The following is a 20,275-nucleotide window of genomic DNA, read 5'->3' as shown; positions in this document are numbered from 1 at the left end:
AGTCTTTCTTCTTCTTTCTGGGGTTTTACGTGCCAAAACCAGTTCTGATTATGAGGCACGCCGTAGTGGAGGGCTCCGGATTAATTTTGACCACCTGGGGTTCTTTAACGTGCACTACAACGCAAGCACACGGGCGTTTTCGCATTTCGCCTCCATCGAAATGCGGCCGCCGGGGCCGGGATTCGATCCCGCGACCTCGTGCTCAGCAGCGCAACGCCTTAGCTGACTGAGCCACCCCGTCGGGTGTGGGGGGGGGGGGGGGGGGGAAGTCTTTGTCCGGCAGTGGATATAATAGAGGTTGAAGACTATGATGATGATTATGATGGAAAAGTATAAGCTACTCTTCAATATCCTGAGAAGAGAATGAAAATTTTTCGCAATCAGCCTCTAGGATTTTTGTGCAACAATATACTTTCACCTAGGCCAATCAGTCGCAGGAAATCCAGATTATAAAAACGAAATGTACACAAGAGTAAAAATGTGGTGGAGAGCGTATGGCAGATATTTCAAAGTGATCACCGGAAGCTTTGGAGCTCCCCTTGAAACTAAAATTCTGCAATCATTTTCCCGGTATTTATAAATGCTGCGGAAACTTGGACGTAAACATAGAAGCTTGAGAAGCAGCTGAAAATCGCGGCACATGCGATAGAACGAAAACTGATAGGTGTCACTGAAAGAAGCAGGACGAACACGTTGTGCAGCAAATTGGGTCGCCGATATCCTATTAGAGACCAAGATGAAGAAATGCAGTTGGGCAGGGCGTGTAATGCGTATAAGGTTTCTTTTTATAGATATTTCTATGCCTCAAGACAGCTCTCCTGCCTCCCCCCCCCCCCCCCCCCCCCCGAAAAAAAAGAAAGAAAAAAATGTGCAATGCGTAGGGCAATAACCGATGGTCTATTAGTTACTGAAGGGATACCAAGGGCAAAGGCAACACGGTCGTAGACGGCAGAGAATGAAACGAGAAAATTAGAAGCATAGGATATGTGGCAACACCTGACACACGACACGGGTAATTTCCGATTGATAGGCGAGGCCCTGCAGTGAACAAAAAGTAGGCTGACGAGGATGATGATGAAGGCCTTCTATTGAAACAAAAAGACCTCATGATTTTAACCGTTACGTGACAATGGTGGGCCGATGCTTTCATAAATCACCAAGAGGGTGATCGATTATTGCGGTCCCAAAGTGGCATACAGGCTATGGAAGCGCTGCAGTGGGTGCTCCGGATTAATTTGCTCAACATGGGTTCCTTTAGCATGCTCCCAAAGTACTGGGCTTTCTTATAAGCCCGCTAGTTTATAATTTCCTCCCCGATCGGAACGCGGCCGCCTGTGGAAGGGAGTCAAACCTGAGACTTTGTGCTCTAAAGCAAAGCGTAATGGCCATTTAGCCTCCGCAGAGGGTCTAACACCGACTTGATTTGTTTGAAAGGTGGCTATTTAAAAAAAATAGACCAGTTAAATTTAACATTAGACGCGTGTACGGAAACTCATTACGTTCCCATGGTTGTTCGTGTCTTTCCCTTGTTCGTCTCTTCCAATTCGTCGTATACAATTTCTTTTTCACAATTAATTGCTGCACAAAATCGAGATGAGGCGGAGTCTAAAACCCCCAAACCACATTGCCTCTTTGTGTTGTCAAACAGAAGATCAGTGAACTTTGGCTGATTGATTTTAATGCCCGAAAAGTATACGACGGCTACGTAAGGTATTGTATGACTATGGATAAGTTTGACCTCGTGGGAGTCTCTACGTGCACTTTAATGAAAGTACAAAATGAGCAAGGACAGATGAAACGATATCCCGCACTTCACCATCAGCCTATATTTATCTCCACTGCAGGACGAAGGCCTCTCCCTGTGATCTCCAATTACCCCTGTCTTGCGCTAGCTGATTCCAACTTGCGCCTGCAAATTTCCTAACTTCATCACCCCACCTAGTTTTCTGCCGTCCTCGACTGCATTTCCCTTCTCTTGGTATCCATTCTCTAACTCTAATAGTCCACCGGTTATCAATCCTACGCATTACATGGCCTGCCCAGTTCCATTTTTTCCCGCTTAATGTCAAGTAGAATATCTGCTATCCCCGTTTGTTCACTGATCCACACCGCTCTCTTCCTGTCTCTTAACGTTAGGCCTAACATTTTTCGTTCCATTGCTTTTTGTGCGGTCCTTAACTTGTGCTCGAGCTTCTTTGTTAACCTCCAAGTTTCTGCCCCATATGTTAGCACCGGTAGAATGCAATAATTGTACACTTTTCTTTTAAACAAGAGTAGTAAGTTCCCAGTCAGGATTTCGCAATGCCTGCCGTATGCACCCCAACCCAATTTTATTCTTCTGTCAATTTCTTTCTCATGATCAGGGTCCCCTGTGAGTAATTGACCTAGATAAACTTACTCCTTTACAGACTCTACAGGCTAACTGGTGATCCTGAATTCTTGTTCCCTTGCCAGGCTACTGAACATTATGCTTGTCGTCTGCATATTAACCTTCAACCCCACTCTTACACTTTCTCAATTAAGGTCCTTAATCATTCGTTGTAATTCATCCCCATTGTTGCTGAATCGGACAATCTCATTTGCAAACCGAAGGTTGCTGATATATTCGCCGTCGATCCTCACTCCTAAGCCTTCCCAGTCTAAGAGCTTGAATACTTCTTCTAAGCGTTCAATGAATAGCATTGGAGAGATTGTGTCTCCTTGCCTGACTCCTCTCTTGATAGGTATCTTTCTACTTAGCTTTTGGAGAACCAAGGTTGCTGTGCAATCCTTGTAGATATTTGCCAAGATATTCCGTATGCCACCTGTACTCCTTGATTACGCAATGCATCTATGACTACTGGTATCTCTACTGAATAAAATGCTTTTTCATTATCTATGAAGGGCCATATAGAGAGGTTGATTGTACTCCGCAGATTTCTCGATTACCTGATTGATGACATGGATCATATCCATCGTGGAATATCCCTACCTGAAGCCAACCTGTTCTTTTGGTAGGCTGAAGTCAAGTGTTTCCCTGATTCTATTGGAAATGATCTTGGTGAATATTTTATACAATACTGAAAGCAAGCTAATGGTTCTATAATTCTTCCATTCTTTACCGTCTCCCTTCTTATGGATGAGTATAACGTTGGTGTTCTTCCAGCTTTCTGGTACACTTGAAGTCGTGAGGCATTGCGTATAAAGGGCCGCAAGCTTTTCCAGCTCATCGCTCATCTTACCAGACTCGGAAACACACGCTGCGTGAAGCTTGTGTTTGAGGGAGATTGCCTTCCCTCTCACGTCAAAGTTGGTCATGTCCGCCATCCAGTTCGACCATACATACCGAAGCCCCTGCAATGTCACAAGTGCTTCAAGATTGGCCACATTAAAAGCGTTTGTGCGAACAATGCCGTGTGCCCACGGTGCGCTGAGCCTCATTTGGAAGACGCCTGCCGCGCGACCGTCCTGAAATGCCCTAATTGCGGCGGTTCCCACGAAGCCTCATCGAAGGACTGCCCGAGGGTGCGGAAGGAATTCGCGGTTCTAAAGCGCATGGTTCGGGATCATTCCACACACCGCGAGGCTGCCGCTACACTTAGACGGCGACGTCATCGCCACCGAAAAGCGCAACGTAAAACCGCACAAAGCAACACAACGTCTTCCGCCACAACGGCTGCTCCATCAACGCGGAGCGCCAACATGAAAGATGCCGCGCAAGCGAAGAAAATGTCAAGTGTCGATCATCCCGAAGAGTGGCCCGCACTTCCAAATGCACAACCTGCCACGGAGACGTCTCGAATGCCACCTCCATCGACACCCTCACCAACCACTGCTCCAACGACGACTGATGATCGGCAAGTTATAATAATGTTGCGGTCACTGATGGATGCTATGCGAGTTCTACTCAGCAACATGAAAACCCCGTCGGCGCAGAGCGCGCTGCAAGTGCTGGACGCCCTGGGTCCAGTGCTTGCGGCCCTAGGGTAAAGCAATGGCCCACCAGAAGTCATCGTTCAGAGAGGAGGTCCAGAATGCATCTGTCTTTGAATGGAACGCCAGAGGACTTAAGTCGCGTATGTCCGATTTTCGACAGTTTGTATTCCTAAATCAGTTTCCCATTATTGTCATTTGTGAGCCAAACCTGTCATATCCCATCAGACCGTCCGGGTATGAGTGCATTACGTCTTCCACCCAGGGGCAATGCAGCAAGGTTATTGTTTTCATACGCTGTGACTTGACATATGTTCATCATCCAGTGTCACCTGACAATGAAAACCAGTACGTGTGTTTGACTGTGAAGAAGAGCAAGGTCACCTTCACAATTCTGGGAGCCTACTTATCACCATCAAGTCGTCTAAACTGCGAGCGCTTACGGGAAATTTTGACAACGACTCCACAGCCATGGGTTATTACTGGGGATTTCAATGCCCACCATTACCTCTGGGGGAGCTCCAAGATTAACTCGAGGGGCAGAAGATTGGTGTCGATTGCTTCTGAACAAGAACTTTGCTTGTTAAATGACGGAAGCCCCACCTATCTGCGAGGAACGGCGTACAGTAGCTGTCTTGACCTCAGCTTTGCTTCGCGCTCCTTTAACAGAAGAGTTAAATGGTTCTCGGACTTGGAAACGCGGGGAAGTGACCACATCCCAACTTATCTCACGATTGAGGGGCTGACTAGCTCCAAGTGCTCCGGTACCGTCCAATCCATCGACTGGCCGAAATTTAAATCAATGCTGGAAGACCACTGTCGAGACGAGATGCCATCCAGCCTAGGGGACGCAATAAAAGGTGCCTTACAGGTTGCCACACATTCGACTTTGAAAAGCTCCAAACGCACCGAATTCGACATCGAGCTAGAGAAACTTCGCGCACTTCGACGCCGTGCGGAACGAAGATATAGGCGCACAAAGTCCATTCATGATTTGAGATTGGCCAGACGCACACAGAAGAAAATACAGCGTCGAATGAATAAGCTGGCTTCACAACGATGGGCGTCTTTCTGCGAGTCTCTGGATCCCCGAAAGCCTTTGTCTCTTATATGGAGAACTGTTCGGGGCCTCCGTGCAACCCCTGGACAGCGCCACCCATTTAGTTCCCTCGCCCTTTACCTACAATGCAGCGAGATTGAAGTCGCAGAATCCTTCTGTAGGATGATTGCCGGTGTAGCAAGTCCCACTGGAACGCAGACTCCTGACCACTCACCATCCTCACGTGATCCCCGTATGGAGTGCCCTTTTTCTCTGGACGAACTTGAAGCTGCGCTAGCTTTATGCGGGCGTTCCTCAGCCCCAGGACCAGATGGCATTACATACCGCGCTTTGTGTAACCTTGGTGAACGAGCTCGAATGGCACTCTTGCTCCTGTACAACGACTCGTGGCAGACAGGCACCGTTCCCCAGGAATGGAAATCAAGTCGCCTGATTCCGCTCCTCAAAGCTGGCAAGTCGCCTTTGGACATTTCGTCATACCGTCCTATCGCGCTGGCAAGTTGTGTAGGCAAAGTAATGGAACGCGGATGGTTCTAACGGATGGTTCTAACGCGACTGGAGTGGTACCTAGAGCACTATGAAATTTACCCAGACACGTTAACAGGATTCAGGCGCGGCCGTTCGTCTATAGACAACGTTGTCGATTTGGTAACGTATGTCGAATTCCAGAAGGCCTGTAAACGCTTGTCTGCTGCCTTGTTTCTAGACGTTAAAGGAGCTTACGACAACGTCACCCATGAAGCCATCCTTAAAGCGCTAGAAGTAATAGGACTTGGTGGCAAGACATACCTCTGGGTTCGCAGCTACCTACAGATGCGATCATTCTACGTGCTCACCGGGGATGGCCCGACACCTCAGTATTACAGTAGCCGCGGAGTCCCTCAAGGCGGAGTACTAAGCCCGACGCTTTTTAATCTGACCCTTACTGGACTAATCGAGAACCTGCCAAGCACCGTTCGACTCTCTATCTACGCCGACGACATCTGTATCTGGACGTCGGGGGTGACACGGCTTCAGCTTCGCGCTCGGCTTCAGAAGGCGGCCTCATCGACATCATGCTACTTTCGTAAACAAGGACTGGAGGTGACGTGGGAAAAGTGCGCAGTGGTGGCATTTACGCGGAAGCCAATGTCTTCATACGGCATATCAATCAACCGACAAGTGATATCGTTCAGCAAGAGTCACAGGTTCTTGGGAGTTGTGATTGACAGAGATCTGTCCTGGACTCCTCACGTCAACCACGTGAAAAAGCGCCTGATAGCTATTTGTCATCTGTTCAAGTTCCTTGCAGGAAAGAACTGGGGGGTATCCACACAACCCATGTTACAGCTATACAGGGTGTTGTTTGTTGGGTTCCTCCGGTACAGCCTACCTGTTATATCCAACACCTGCAAAACTAATTTGCGTACAATTCAAAGCATTCAGGCGCAAGCTCTTAGGATATGCCTTGGAGTACCACGCAGTGCGTCAACGGCTGAAACTATCGCCATTGCTCAAGATTATTCCATCACAACGCACATCGCCATCGAGGCAATGCGTGCACATGTCAGGCACATTGCCCGGACTCCTTGCCACCACCTCGCCGCACTCACCGTGGAAAGACCCCGCACGTCATATAGCACAACTGTCAGTGCATATCGTGCCTCGATTACATCGGGGTACGCACCTCCGGTCAGGCTGGTGTCTCCTCCGTGGTGTTTGAGCCGCCCTGAAGTCCGACTTCGAATTCCAGGACTTCAGAAAAAGTCAGATTTATCACCGTCTGCACTAAAGCAATTGAGCTTACTTCTGTTGTACGAGAGATATAGCAGTCACGTGCACGTCTATACAGACGGATCGACTACATCGACCAGTTCTGGCGGTGCTGTGTTTATACCGACGAGAGGAGTAACAATGCGATTCAAGACCTCACATGTCACGACGTCCACGGCTGCAGAGCTCACGGCTCTGCGCAGTGCACTTCAATTTATAGACGCAGAGAGTCCTGGTACATGGGCCGTGTTTTCCGACTCGAGACCGGCTTTACAAAGTATGCAGGCAGTTCTCCGACGTGGAGCTCACGAACAACTAACGTATGAAATTGCCAAACTTCACCACGACGTCAAACAGAAAGGCCACGAAATTATTTTCCAATGGCTACCTGGCCACTGCGGGATCAGTGGAAACGATCTCGCTGACAAAGCTGCCCGAGAGTCACATCAAGAACAACACAGCGTTCCCATTCCTCTTTCCAGGACAGACGCTGGAAGGCAGCTTCGTCACCTGGCACGCAAGCTCTCTTTAACAGAGTGGAACAACCCAAATATAAGGCGCACGAGACTACACGAACTGAACCCTTCGCTCCAACTCCGACCTCCACCCGGGATTCACCGACGTGAGGCATCGCTTCTATACCGGCTGTGGTTGGGAGTGGCTTTCACGAAGGCGTACTGTGCTTTGATTGGACTGACCGAAAGTGCCACGTGCGACGTCTGCGGCAGCGAAGAAAACATAGAACATTTATTGTGTCACTGCGATCGATTTCAGTCGGAAAGACAAACTTTATCGAACGCATTGCGTCGACTTGACGACCGACCGTTGTCTGTGCAGGTGCTCCTTGAAGACCGTCCCCATCGCTCGTCAGCCCACAAAGCTGTGAAGGCACTGTTGTCTTACTTGAGGACGACTGGCCTATGTGAACGCCTTTGAATTGCTCAGGCCCTCCGCGTGCGTGCGCGAGCTCACCGTGTCCTTCCTCCCCCCCCCCCCCTCCTCTCTCTATCTCATCTTTCTATTCCCTCTTTCCCGTCCCCCAGAGTAGGGTAGCCAACCAGACGCATTTCTGGTTAACATCCCTGCCTTCTCTTCCTCTCATCCTCCTCCTCCTCCTCCCTCCAGCTTGATATCTCCGCCATATTTCATTAAATCGACTGTTATTCCATCTTCTCCAGCAGCTTTGCCCCAGGTCAAGTCTTTCAAGGCCCTTCTAACTTCATCGCTAGTTACAGAAGGAGCCTCTATACCCTGTTCATCACTACTTCGAATGAAAGTAGCTTGGCTGTTTTTGGAACTGTACAGGTCAGTATATAATTCTTCCGCTGCTTTTACTATGTCATCGAAATTGCTGATGATATTACCATGCTTATCTTTCGGTGTATACAGTTTGACTAGTCCTATGCAAAGTTTTCTTCTGATTTCATGCTACGTCCCTATTTACTGCTTCCTCAATCGTGTAATACGCCTGAGAAATGGTCTCCTTGAACGTAAATTGACATTACTTGGCCGAAGTTAACAATGGTTACGCAAGATTTTTGCATAATTTGAAGTTGTTAGAGTGTTTTTTTCTGACAAGCACGCATTGGTATGCACAGAAAAAGCCCCTACTCGCAATACTCAGATGCCATATGTTGGCTAATTAGAAAGTCAAATCGTCAATGGAAGCACGTATCATACTAATCTGTCTGTCTCGTCGCACTGGCAAGCAATGAACGTTTCTGGGAAGGCAGCGGAGCCGTGGTGAAGTTGTCATACGAGGCACACTCGCTTGTTGTGCGCAGTCTGCCAGAGAAAGAAAGAGAGAGAAAGCTCTTTATTTAAACGCCAAGCGTTTATCTGGCGCCATATTCGCCTACAAACTACTGCACAGGGAATGGTACGGAGGGGTAGAAAGGCACTCTAGAAGAAGGTTGGCAGAAGAATTGGAAAAAGAATATTGACGCGAAATAAGTTGGCACGTGTGACACTGGCCCCTTGAGGCGACAACGACGAAGTTAGTGGTTGCGCGCGCGCTCTCCGAGGTCCAGCCATTATTAAAGGCTGACGTGTTTTTACCTATCTGTTGCTGGTCAACTATTCTAGCTGTACTAGCTGGGTGACAATATTCTGTCAACGCCGAAAGAAACTGTCTAGACTGCCTGCTGGGTATCTTGAACCCATCGACGTCTCATCTGAGCCCTTCTTCCGTGTCGGTTTGGACCTACTCGAACCCTCTCCTGCATCTGCTTCAGGAAACAAATGGGTTGCCGTCGCCACTGATTACGCGACGCGCTACTCAATGATACAAGCGCTGGCGACTAGCTGTACTAGAGACGTGGTGGACTTTCTCCTCCGTGATGTAATTTTCGTGCACGGTGCCCCACGTCAATTGCTGACTTACTGAGGCCATACGTTCCTGGTCGAAGTGGTCGACGATATCCTGAGCTACTGCTACATGCACCACAAGATCACCAAGTCCTACCATCTCCAGACGAACGGGCTCACTGAGCGCTTGCATCGGACCTTAAAGGGACACTAAAGAGAAACAGGAAGTTCAGCTGGAATAAAAGAGGGACCTTCAGGAATGCATGCAGTTTTTGTTGGGTGCAAAAATATGAGTTATTAGCGGAGAAATTCGTAAACAAAGACCAAATATCTCTTCCCCAATTTCCCTCACCCCAGATTTGGCGCTGAAGCAGTGTCGTCACAGATTTCATTGCTCTCAGCGAATCAGAATGTTCCATGATACGTCACCGCTTGCGTAAACGGCCGAGGCGCTGGATGTATCATGGCTGCATGCATGGTCGCTGCGTTTGCGTTCGCCGCGATGGATACCGTTGCTGCCGCTGAGCCTTGCAACGAAGAGCTCGCCAGGGAAGCAGGACTGCATTTCAGCGATAATCAGTGAAACGGAGCGCGAAATGATCCTCCGTGCTCGAGCGGTAGGTGTTTCCGCGTGCGATGGCGGTGAGCCGCCGGCCGCGCCGGCGAAATCAGAGCTTCGTTTTCGTCGACGGAAGGCGAAGCGTCCGGTCCGCCAGGCGACGATGTTCCCGACAGAACAAGCGTAGAAAGTTGCGCACGTACTCGGTATGGTTATTTCGTGGCTTTATTTAATTACATTCAGCACTCACCGAACCGGCCAGTTTGCTGCTGCAGGGGCACCGGTAGGGGGTTTGATGAAGGCCGCATTGAGGGAACAGCTGCTCGAGAAAGGACTGGCCTCTGGGGCACGCCAAGATAATTTCCGAGGGCAATATTATACACATAATCCGAGGGCAAGAAATGCAGAGAGCACACCATCGGTTTCTCTGGCTGTTTTGCTGTTTTATCATCGGCAGAGCACTGAGCCATTGCGAACGCCGGGGAGCCGGGGCTCTCCGTGCGACACCACATGAAAGGACACAATCGAGTCAACACTGCCGCTGCCCCTGAGCAAGCGCATTGGGCCATTTATACAGCCCTCAATACTACACACACGAGGCATTTTCTGGCTGTTTCCCGCGAAGTCAACGTTTTTCGAGCCACGCAACACGCAACCAAACACCGAAGAGCGGAACAGGCGCGCGCAACGATGCATTGACCAAAAACGAAACTACGAAACTATCACGGCCGCATGTATCTCCATGCATTTTTTTCTTATTTATTTAATTTTGTGCTAAACTTGTACTTCCTCGCTTGAAACGGTTTAAAAGGTTGGCAAATGCTGTTTATGTACGTTTAAGGTGTATTTAATTTTGCGCTTTATTAACAGCGATAAATCGCTCTCGACCAATGGCGACCGAGCTGCATTTGTAATCTCCGACGTCACAAACATGTTGTGCGGGAATTTCGAAGGGGCGTCAGCACCTATCCTTCAGTTTTTCGCTATTTTCTCGCTTATTAAACGTCTGTTTGCAGTAAGAATGGCATGGCTGTGATCGTGAAAGGATAATCTACCATTTAAGCTCCACTTCCGGTTTCTGTTTCGTGTCCCTTTAACAGATACGCACTCCAAGTACGTGTCGGCTGACCAACGTGATTGGGATCTTGTACTGCCGTACGTGACGTTCGCATATAATTCGTCCCGCCTCGGCATTGCTGGATACTCTCCATTTTCCCTTTTGTTCGGACGTGAACCACCTTTACCGTTGGCCACATTTCTTCCTGCCCCTGCAACTTCGACTAGCGAATATGCACGCGATGCCATTGTCCGGGCTGATTACGCGCGGCAGATAGGCCGTAGTAGACTTGCTGCTTCCCAAGACGACCAGCGACACCGCGACGAACGTTTTGCTCCGGGTGCCTTCGCGCTGCTTTGGACCCCTCCCGACGTGTGGGCCTTTCTGAAACGCTCCTCCCTCACCAGACGGGCCCATACCGCGTCGTTCGACAAGTGATTGACGTCACGTACGAGATTGTGTCCGCCAATCCGACTACATCTTCTGTTCCGTTGGCCACCCACGTCGTCCACGTTTCGAGACTCAAGCATTACCACTCTGCTGTGGGTCCTTAGTGGCGCCGGGCCGGCGCTTCTGCCGCCGGGGGTCAAGCTACGTGTGTTGTTATAAGAAGATGATGTTGACACTTCGATGTAGTGGGACGTACCCATAGGCGGCCTCCGGCTGATCTGAGCACGATGACGTGCCTTGTTTGATGTCGACTGGCTTCCATGTTGGCCAGTGCTTGCTACCCCTTGTATATACACCTTGTATATAGTTTCCCTACTGCGCTTCCACGTAACAATATAGAAGAGAAAAAGGAGCAGGTTTTGAGATCTTATAAGAAGAATATAAGAAATATTCGAAATTTTAACGTGGGAAAGATTGAGGAAGCCGTAAAATATGGACGCAGCATTAAATCAGTAAAAAAGAAAGCTCGGCATAGGACAAGGCAAGATTTATGCACTGAAAGATAAGCATGGTAATATCATCAGCATTTTCGATGACATAGTAAAAGCAGCGGAATACTTCGAGACTGACTAGTACAGCACCCAGAGCAGCGAAGCTACTTTTATTCGAAATAGTGATGAACCGTATACAGAGGCTCCTTCCATAACTAGCGATGAAGTTAGAAGGGCCTTGAAAGACATGACCAGGAGAAAAGCTGCTGGAGAAGATGGAATAACAGTAGATTTAATCAAAGATGGAGGAGATATCATACTTGAAAAGCTTGCGGCCCTTTATACGCAATGCCTCACAACTTCAAGTGTACCAGAGAGCTGGAAGAACGCCAACATTATACTAATCCATAAGAAGGGAGACGTTAAAGAATTGAAGAATTATAGACCCATTAGCTTGCTTTCAGTATTGTATAAAATATTCACCAAGATAATTTCCAATAGAATCAGGGCAACACTGGACTTCAGCCAACCAAGAGAACAAGCTGGCTTCGGGAAGGGATATTCTACGATGGATCATATCCATGTCATCAACCAGGTAATCGAGAAATCTGCGGAGTACACTCAACCTCTCTATATGGCTTTCATAGATTATGAAAACCCATTTGATTCAGTAGAGATACCAGCAGTCATAGAGGCATTGCGTAATCAAGGAGTACAGGTGGCATACGGAATATCTTAGCAAATATCTACAAGGATTCCACAGCTACCTTAGTTCTCCACAAGAAAAGTAGAAAGTTACCCATCAAGAAAGGGGTCAGACAAGCAGACACAATCTCTCCAATGCTATTCAATGCATGCTTAGAAGAAGTATTCAAGCTCTTAGACTGGGAAGGCTTAGGAGTGAGGATCAACGGCGAATATCTTAGCAACCTTCGGTTTGCATATGACATTGTCCGATTCAGCAACAATGGAGACGAATTACAGCAAATGATTGAGGACCTTAATAGAGAAAGTGTAAGAATTGGGTTGAAGATCAATATGCAGAAGAGAGCGAGAGAAAAAGGTAAAGGAAAGACAGGGAGGTTAACCAGAGGTTATCTCCGGTTGGCTACCCTGTACCGGGGGAGGGGTAAAGGGATGCGAAAGGAGAGAGAGAGAGAGAGAAATAAGTGAAAATAAAGAATAAACAAAAAGGAAGGAAAGAAAAGAAAATCACACACGCACACAAAACAGAACTGTTTCTGTGGGCACTGTCATGAAGTTCGCGAAGGCGTTCTCGTGTTGCATAGTGTGAACGTTCCGTCCTACGTAACACAATGCAGAGTCACAATTTGTCACTGAGTCAGGTGTCTTTCAAGTAACGCAGCAGTGCCTTCAGGGCGGCTCGCGCCGTTGTTTGTGTAGGCCAGTTTCCAAGGATGTTCTTTTCTGTTATTGGGCGTTTGTCCAGTTGATCTATCGTCGCTGAGAGAGCTGCTCTCTGCGGGTTGAAACGAGGGCGCTCACAAAGAAGGTGTGCGATTGTTTCGTTGCACCCGCAGGATTCACAAAGTGGGCTATTGGCCATTCCGATACGAAAGGAGTACGCATTTTAAAATGCTACTCCAAGCCATAGACGGATTAGAAGTGTGCAGTCCCGTCGTGGAAGGTTGAATGGAATACGAAGCTGTAAATTAGGGTCCAGGGCATGAAGGCGTGCACTTGTGAAATCGGAGGAATTCCATTGCATCAATGTTAGCTCACGCGCAAGCGCGGAAAGTTTTTTCGCTGCGTCGGCTCTCGAAAGAGGAATGGCAACGCAGTTGACACCGTCTTGGGCAGATCGGGCCGCTGCGTCCGCTCGATCATTGCCATGTATGCCACAGTGACTAGGCAACCACTGATGTATTATATTGTGCCCTTCATCAACTATGCGATTGTGTACTTGTCTTATCTCTGCGACGAGCTGCTCATGTGATCCATGGCGCAGTACTGAGAGTAAACTCTGGAGGGCTGCCTTGGAGTCACAGAAGATTGACCATGGATGGGGTGGTTCCTCCAGAATGAAATGAAGAGCCGCACGGAGGGCTACCAGTTCAGCAGCTGTCGTTGATGAGACATGTGACGTCTTTAGGTGCATCTTGACGGATCTTGCTGGAATCACCACTGCGGCAGCTGAACTTGTAGGTGTGACTGAGCCATCGACGTAAACATGTACGCGGCCACTGTGAACCTCATGTAAAAGTCCTAACGTGGCCTGTTTCAGGGCAGATGACGGCGTGTGAGCTTTCTTCGTGATTCCTGGGATGGTGAGGCGTATGTCAGGTTTGTGCAGGCACAATAACGGTGAGGATGGTCTTGCTGCAGGCATGTAGTTCGATGGCAACGAGGTATGATTGGCTGCAATTATACGACTGAAAGTTGTGTGTGGCCTTTCTATAAGTAAAGATGCAAGATGGTGGGAAGGTAGTCGGGCAACGTGCCGAATATGCGCCCTGAGGGCGTCGGTGGCCAAGTACGTTGATATTGGGTGGTCTCGCGCTATGACAATCGTTGCCGCCGTAGACGCACACTTCGGAAGACCGAGACACGTCCTTAGGGCTTGAGCTTGTAGTCCCTGGAGTACACGCAGGTCAGAAGACAAAGAATGTTCTGCATATTCTGCAGAATATGCAGAAGACAAAGATAATGTTCAATTGCCTGGCAAGGGAACAAGAATTCAGGATCACCAGTCAGCCTCTAGAGTCTGTAAAGGAGTACGTTTATCTAGGTCAATTACTCACAGGGGACCCCGATCACGAGAAAGGAATTCACAGAAGAATAAAAAAGTGGTCGCAGTTTCACCTGAAAGGCGAAGCATCAATTGCGATAGCAGATTTGTAGAGAGCTACACGGAGTAATGATAGTAGCTTTATCAGCTGTATAAACTTCGACATGCAGCAGCACCGGCAACACGCAGAACTGTTGTCGACGCCGTCGGCGTTTTGCCCGCGTTCGCACAAAATGCGTGCGGCGTTGGTGACTGTTGCGGGAGCCTCTGATATAAATAGGCACTTGGTGCCGCAGCTAAACGTTGCCTCCCTTCCCATCCTCCTCCCCCCCCCCTCCCCAAGGCCATTCGCGCGTCGGAAGAAGGCGCGTTTGCTCTACATATATGGTGATTGTAAAGGAGGAAAGAGACGCCTACTTCTGCAGTCCTTCAGGGAGCACGGCGCAGAACGCGCGTTTGTTCGCCGTGCGTTCACTCCCCGTGAAAGCGCGCGTCCCTTGCGCCCTTGCACTCGCACATACAGCGTTCGGCGCGCGGCGACGATTTCATCTCCATTGACGTCATACGGAACCTCACGGCGACGGCGACGGCGACGGCGACGCCGACGGCAGAAATCTGCTTTGGAGTGTCCATATAATTGCTATCGCAATAAAATGGGGTTGGAGTGCATACGGCCGGCATTGCCAAATCCTGACTGGGAGCTTACCACTGTCGTTGAAAAGAAAAGTGTACAATCATTGCATTATACCGGTGCTATCATAAGGGGCGAAAACTAGGAGGTTAACAAAGAAGCTCGAGAATAAGTTAAGGACCGCACAAAGAGCAATGGAACGAAACATCTTAGGACTAACGTTAAGAGACAGGAAGAGAGCGGTGTGGATCAGAGAACAAACGGGGATAGGCGATATTCTAGTTGACATTAAGCGGAAGAAATGGAGCTGGGCAGGACATGTAATGCGTAGGATGGATAACCGATGGACCATTAGGGTCACAGAATGGATACCAAGAGAAGGTAAGCGCATTCGAGATCGGCAGAAAACCAGATATGGTGATGAAGTTAGAAAATTTAGTTGGAATACGCTAGCGCAAGACAGGGGTAATTGGAGATCGCAGGGAGAGGCCTTCGTCGTGCAGTGGACATAAAATATAGGCTGATGATGAAGAAGAAACGGCAGAATAATTTATTTATTTATTTATTTATTTATTTATTTATTTATTTATTTATTTATTTATTTATTTATTTATTTATTTATTTATTTATTTATTTATTTATTTATTTATTTATTTATTTATTTATTTATTTATTTATTTATTTATTTATTTATTTATTTATTTATTCCTTTAAGGCATCTATGAGTACCACGGGAAGAAGGTGAAAGCAGAAGCCAACGTTTCGTCAAGTGGACTTGTCCAAACGTTGGCTCCTGCTTGGCACCTTGGCACCTTGTTCTCGTGTTGCTGATCGTCTTCAATTTCCATCTCCCGCATTCCCCGTATTTTTCTTTAAGGCCTCCAGAGGAGGTGAGTGAGTGAGTGAAACAACTTTATTGAATATCCTGCAAATTCACGGCCTGGGTCTAGGCCGCGCCGGGGGCAGCAGAGAGGCCCTCGGTAGCTTCCCGGACTTACTAGACGTTGGTTCTGGAGATCTGAGCTAGTCAGTGCCACTATCCACCGCACCCTTAGTTCATCCGGGGGGAATCCCAGAGTATACGCTCTAGGGTGGCTCCTCTATCATCACCTAATTTGGCCTCAGGGTATAAGGAGTATGGGTACACAACATTTGTCAGAACAAACATCATATGAAGTAAAACGGGGGAAAAAGCAGCGAAGACAATTGTAGCTACTTCAAAAAGTGGTCAGTGATTGCAGACAAGAAACAAGTCGAGTCTTCTGTAGCAACAATGGAAGGAGAAAGGTGATACCATTCTCGACTTGTCTTCGGCAAAAAAACATAGAAAAAAAAGATTTGTTCGGCGGAAAGAAATGGCTACATTATTTGGGCGGTCAACACGAGATGAAGATACGTAGGTTGCGTGATAAATTCCTGACGCAGTCCTCGATTAAGAAAAAAGAAAATCTCATGCAAAAGTGAAAGACGGGAAATTCTTCTCATTACCAACTGTGGGAGGCCATGAGTTGACTTCAATGTGACGCTAGTAGTGCGATCACAGGCATTAAGAATAAAACGAATCGATAGGTTCTGAACGTATTCCTTTAAAACAGTAAGTCGCATAGTTTGAGTTGAGTCGCATTTGGCTGATGCGCATTCAAACTTTGGACGGCTTAATGTTTGATAAAACATCAATTTAAGGCATGCGGGTGCTTGACGAAAAGTTCGGCGTAGGTAACCCAAAGTACAACCAGCATTGCTAGTGATGCAACTTATGTGAAAGCGCCAGGACAAATTGTTGGTTATAATAATACCAATGAATTTATATCTCTACTAGCGTATTCGAGTTTGGTTCCGTTCACATGGTAGTCAAAAAGTTCAGAAGAGTTCGAAGAACGCGAGATTGTCATGCTTTTACACTTGGTTGAGCTAAGGCTCATTAGTCACGTACTACACCAGTTACGTATACAGTAAAGATTGTTGAAGAAGGTAGTTAACATTTTTACTGGTTATACAACGGTATAGGACACAGTCATCAGGCAATAATCTTATAGAAGATGTAAGTTAATCTCGAAGGTCATTAATGTACACCCGTGAGCAAAAGTGTACGGACCACAGGGTCGCCGAAAAGCTGAATTGCTTCGTAATTAACAAGCATAAACTGCAATTGACGAGTATACTGAGAAGTTCGCAATGCCAAGTTTGGAGTGCAGTCCTCAATTTCAAGTTGCGTTCACAGACAGAGGAAAATATCGGCTTTATCGCGCAACCCCCGGTCCGTATACTTTTGCTCACGGATGTACATTAAAAATATTCACTGGATTTGTAATGAACCTTGAGGAACGCCACAGTTAACTGCACAGGGGTGTGAGGAATAACTATTAGCTATTACATATTGAGTGCGGTTAGTCAGGAAGCATTCTGTCTACTTAAGGATTTTAGGGTCGATGTTTTAATGTGCCAAGTTTAAAGTGCAACATTTGGTGGGCCAGCTTGTCAAAGGCCTTTCGCAATGTCCAAGAACATACAATCAACAGATATTTCATTATCCTAAGCTAGACTAAGATTATGGGTAAATTATAGATGCTGAGTTTCGCAAGAATACTGCTTACGAAAAGTATCTGGAAACTTCGTAAAAAACGAGTTGCATTGCTGAAATGCCTTGAAATTAGTATACACCTATTGATACATTCCGTATGTAATTCCAATAATTCCGTATGTTTCCGTATAAGTCTAAAGGAATCCGCCTCGATTCTGCATAAATTCTGCAAAATGTCCATAGAATTATATGGAATTATTGGAATGCATGTGGAACGTTTCAATAGAGATATTAGATACTCAAGCATTCTTGCAGGGGATATTCGTTAACCAGATTGGTCTGTAGTTTAAAGCATAATGTTGGTTACTGGATTCATAGGCGGGAATCACCTTCCCCACCTTCCAATCAAGTGACAATGTGGAGGAGCACATGAACGAGCACACGTCAGTGTTCTTAAGAAATTTTGCACATTCGCCATCTGTCAAGAATCCCTGAACATCACTTAGATTCCTACCAGCTGAGAGGCCTCAAGCCACCTTTTAAACCGTGATTAGCGCCCATCAAGAGTGCATACCGTGATCTTATACACCGGCGGCGAAGCCTTCATCTCCCCTGTAGTGCCTGCGATAGCCTCAAGTGAATTTTGCTATTCCCGGAATTACGAAGAAGACCAATCATCCGTCGCCGGCTCTGAAGCAACTGACGTTCCTATTACTGCACCAGGCATATCATGACCACATAAATATATATTCCAACGGTTCGACCTAACCTACGAGGTTAACTGCCGCAATCGTCTTTCCAGCTAAGCAGGTTACAGTTAAATTCAAATTGTCACACATGACCACATCTACGTCGGCAGAACTTGAAGCCCTCCATACCTCTATGACCTACCTCACCGAAGAGCCGACACACAAATGGGTCATATTTTGTGACTCGAAGGCAGCTCTTCTCAGTATCAAGTCTGCCTTACATCACCGAACATACGAGCAGATGATATCCAACATCAGGGAAGCGCACCACCATGCTCTTCAAACAGGGCACAGCATTATCTTCCAGTGGATTCCTGCTCAGTGTGGCATCGTCGACAACGACTGTGCTTACAGGGCTGCCCGGTCTTCCCACAAAGACACCAAGACGCGTCCAGTACCTTTGGCGAGGGCGGACACAGCCAGGGAACTTAGCCTCCTTGCACGCAAAAAGTCACAAGCTTTATGGAGTTCAAGTGGTTTCAATTGCCGATTGCATAAGCTGGACCCCTCGCTAATGCTACAATCTGCTAGCCTGCTCCTCTGCGAAACAAGTGTGCCGCGCTGCTAGTGACTGGGAGTGGCGTTCGCGAACGCTTACTCATATCGTATGGGAATGACCTATCACCGAAAAGGTTTCAGGGAAACTGAGACGATCCGGCTCGTTCAGGCTTTTGTGCAAAGTCGTCTCACATATAGTCTTCCTTTCCAGGACCCCACGAAAACAACTAAATGCCCTAGATGCGTTGATCAGAAGGTCGTACAAAGCGGCTCTCGGCCTACCACAGGGAACCTCCACTGAGCGCCTGGTGGCCCTAGGAATACATAACAACTACGAGGAGCTATGCGCAGCGGTGCTCATGTCTCAACGGGAGAGGCTTAGCTTAAACTCCTCTGGCAGAACACTACTCTGCCGCGTAGGTTACCCCGCTCGTCCACAGTATGCGGGAGAAGAACTGGAATCTCTGCCTAAAGTCCTTCGGGAAAAGATCACAGTAGCCCCAATCCCCCAAAACATGACTCCCAAATACCACCGGAGTCGTAGAAGTGCACGAGCACGAAAGTTAATGCAGCACATCGGTAGAAATTCGGATACGGTCTACACACATGTCGCTCGATGCAGTACTTATAAGTACGCCCTCGCAGTAGTATGAGCGGCCGCACATCAAGGGCCTTGTGACTTGCGCCCCGGCTCGAGTCGCATCTGCGAATACCGCCGAAGCTTCTGTCATCGCGCTAGCTATTAAAACGAAGTGAATTCTGGGAAAATTGTCCATAATTCTTACAGATTCCCAAGTCGCATGTAGGCTATTCCTCACCGTCAGGCTACCACACAGCACGCGACCGCTTATAGTGTCCCTGTGCATCATCCCACGTCCACTCAGTACTCACTATCCCCCTCTTTTCCTCTTTCTATTCCCCCTTTCGCTTATCCCCAGTGTAGGGTACCATTCTTCTTCTTCTTTCTGGGGTTTTACGTGCCAAAACCAGTTCTGATTATGATGCACGCCGTGTGGAGGGTTCCAGACCGGAGGCTCGTCTGGTCCCTGCCTTTCCTCTCCTTGCTCTCTCTCATAGCATTACCTCGTCGATGTTGCAGCTAGACGACAGCTTTCAAATCAAGTTCATAATTCCTTCAGAATGCTTTACGAGGACATCCGTCGGAAGAAAGCTACTGTTGCGCAGCTGCGACATAGATACCGTGCATGAATAAGAAAAAACAATCCGAAGAACATCGTTCAGTACAGAACAGCATCCTTCGTTGCGCAGTACATCGCAATCAGTAAGGGATATGACGTTCTCTTTTTGTAGGTTTGACGATTTTCCGAAACTCAGATGGGTTAGCAGAAAGCAGCGAGGGAAGCTGATTATTACGATAGTCGCTCATGGCATGTTTGATAGCATAACGATATAAGGACAGAATTTTGCGATGTGTGCACCAATGCAACAATGGTCGTTGACACCAGGAAAATAAGCCAATGAATGCAATAAGTTAGGCGTTGTGGTGAGAATTAAATCCAGAATGTTAGCTGACGTAGACATATCCTTGCTGGTTGTGTGCCCAGTTGAGAGAAATTAATATCTAAGCATAAATTCATG

The 20,275-nt window shown here is 47.6% G+C and overlaps 1 protein-coding gene across 3 annotated transcripts in view; it reads left to right on the top strand.

Annotated features, from left to right (window-relative positions):
- Positions 1-20,275, top strand: part of LOC119431043 (chorion peroxidase) — a 109,445-nt gene that overhangs the window by 6,684 nt on the left and 82,486 nt on the right. The gene's annotated exons all lie outside the window — the stretch shown is intronic.

The sequence above is a fragment of the Dermacentor silvarum genome, chromosome 10, assembly GCF_013339745.2.
Source record: "Dermacentor silvarum isolate Dsil-2018 chromosome 10, BIME_Dsil_1.4, whole genome shotgun sequence".
NCBI classification, from domain to species: Eukaryota; Metazoa; Arthropoda; class Arachnida; order Ixodida; family Ixodidae; genus Dermacentor; species Dermacentor silvarum.
Note: the sequence above shows the minus strand (reverse complement) of the source record. Positions and strands in the feature narration are given on the sequence as shown.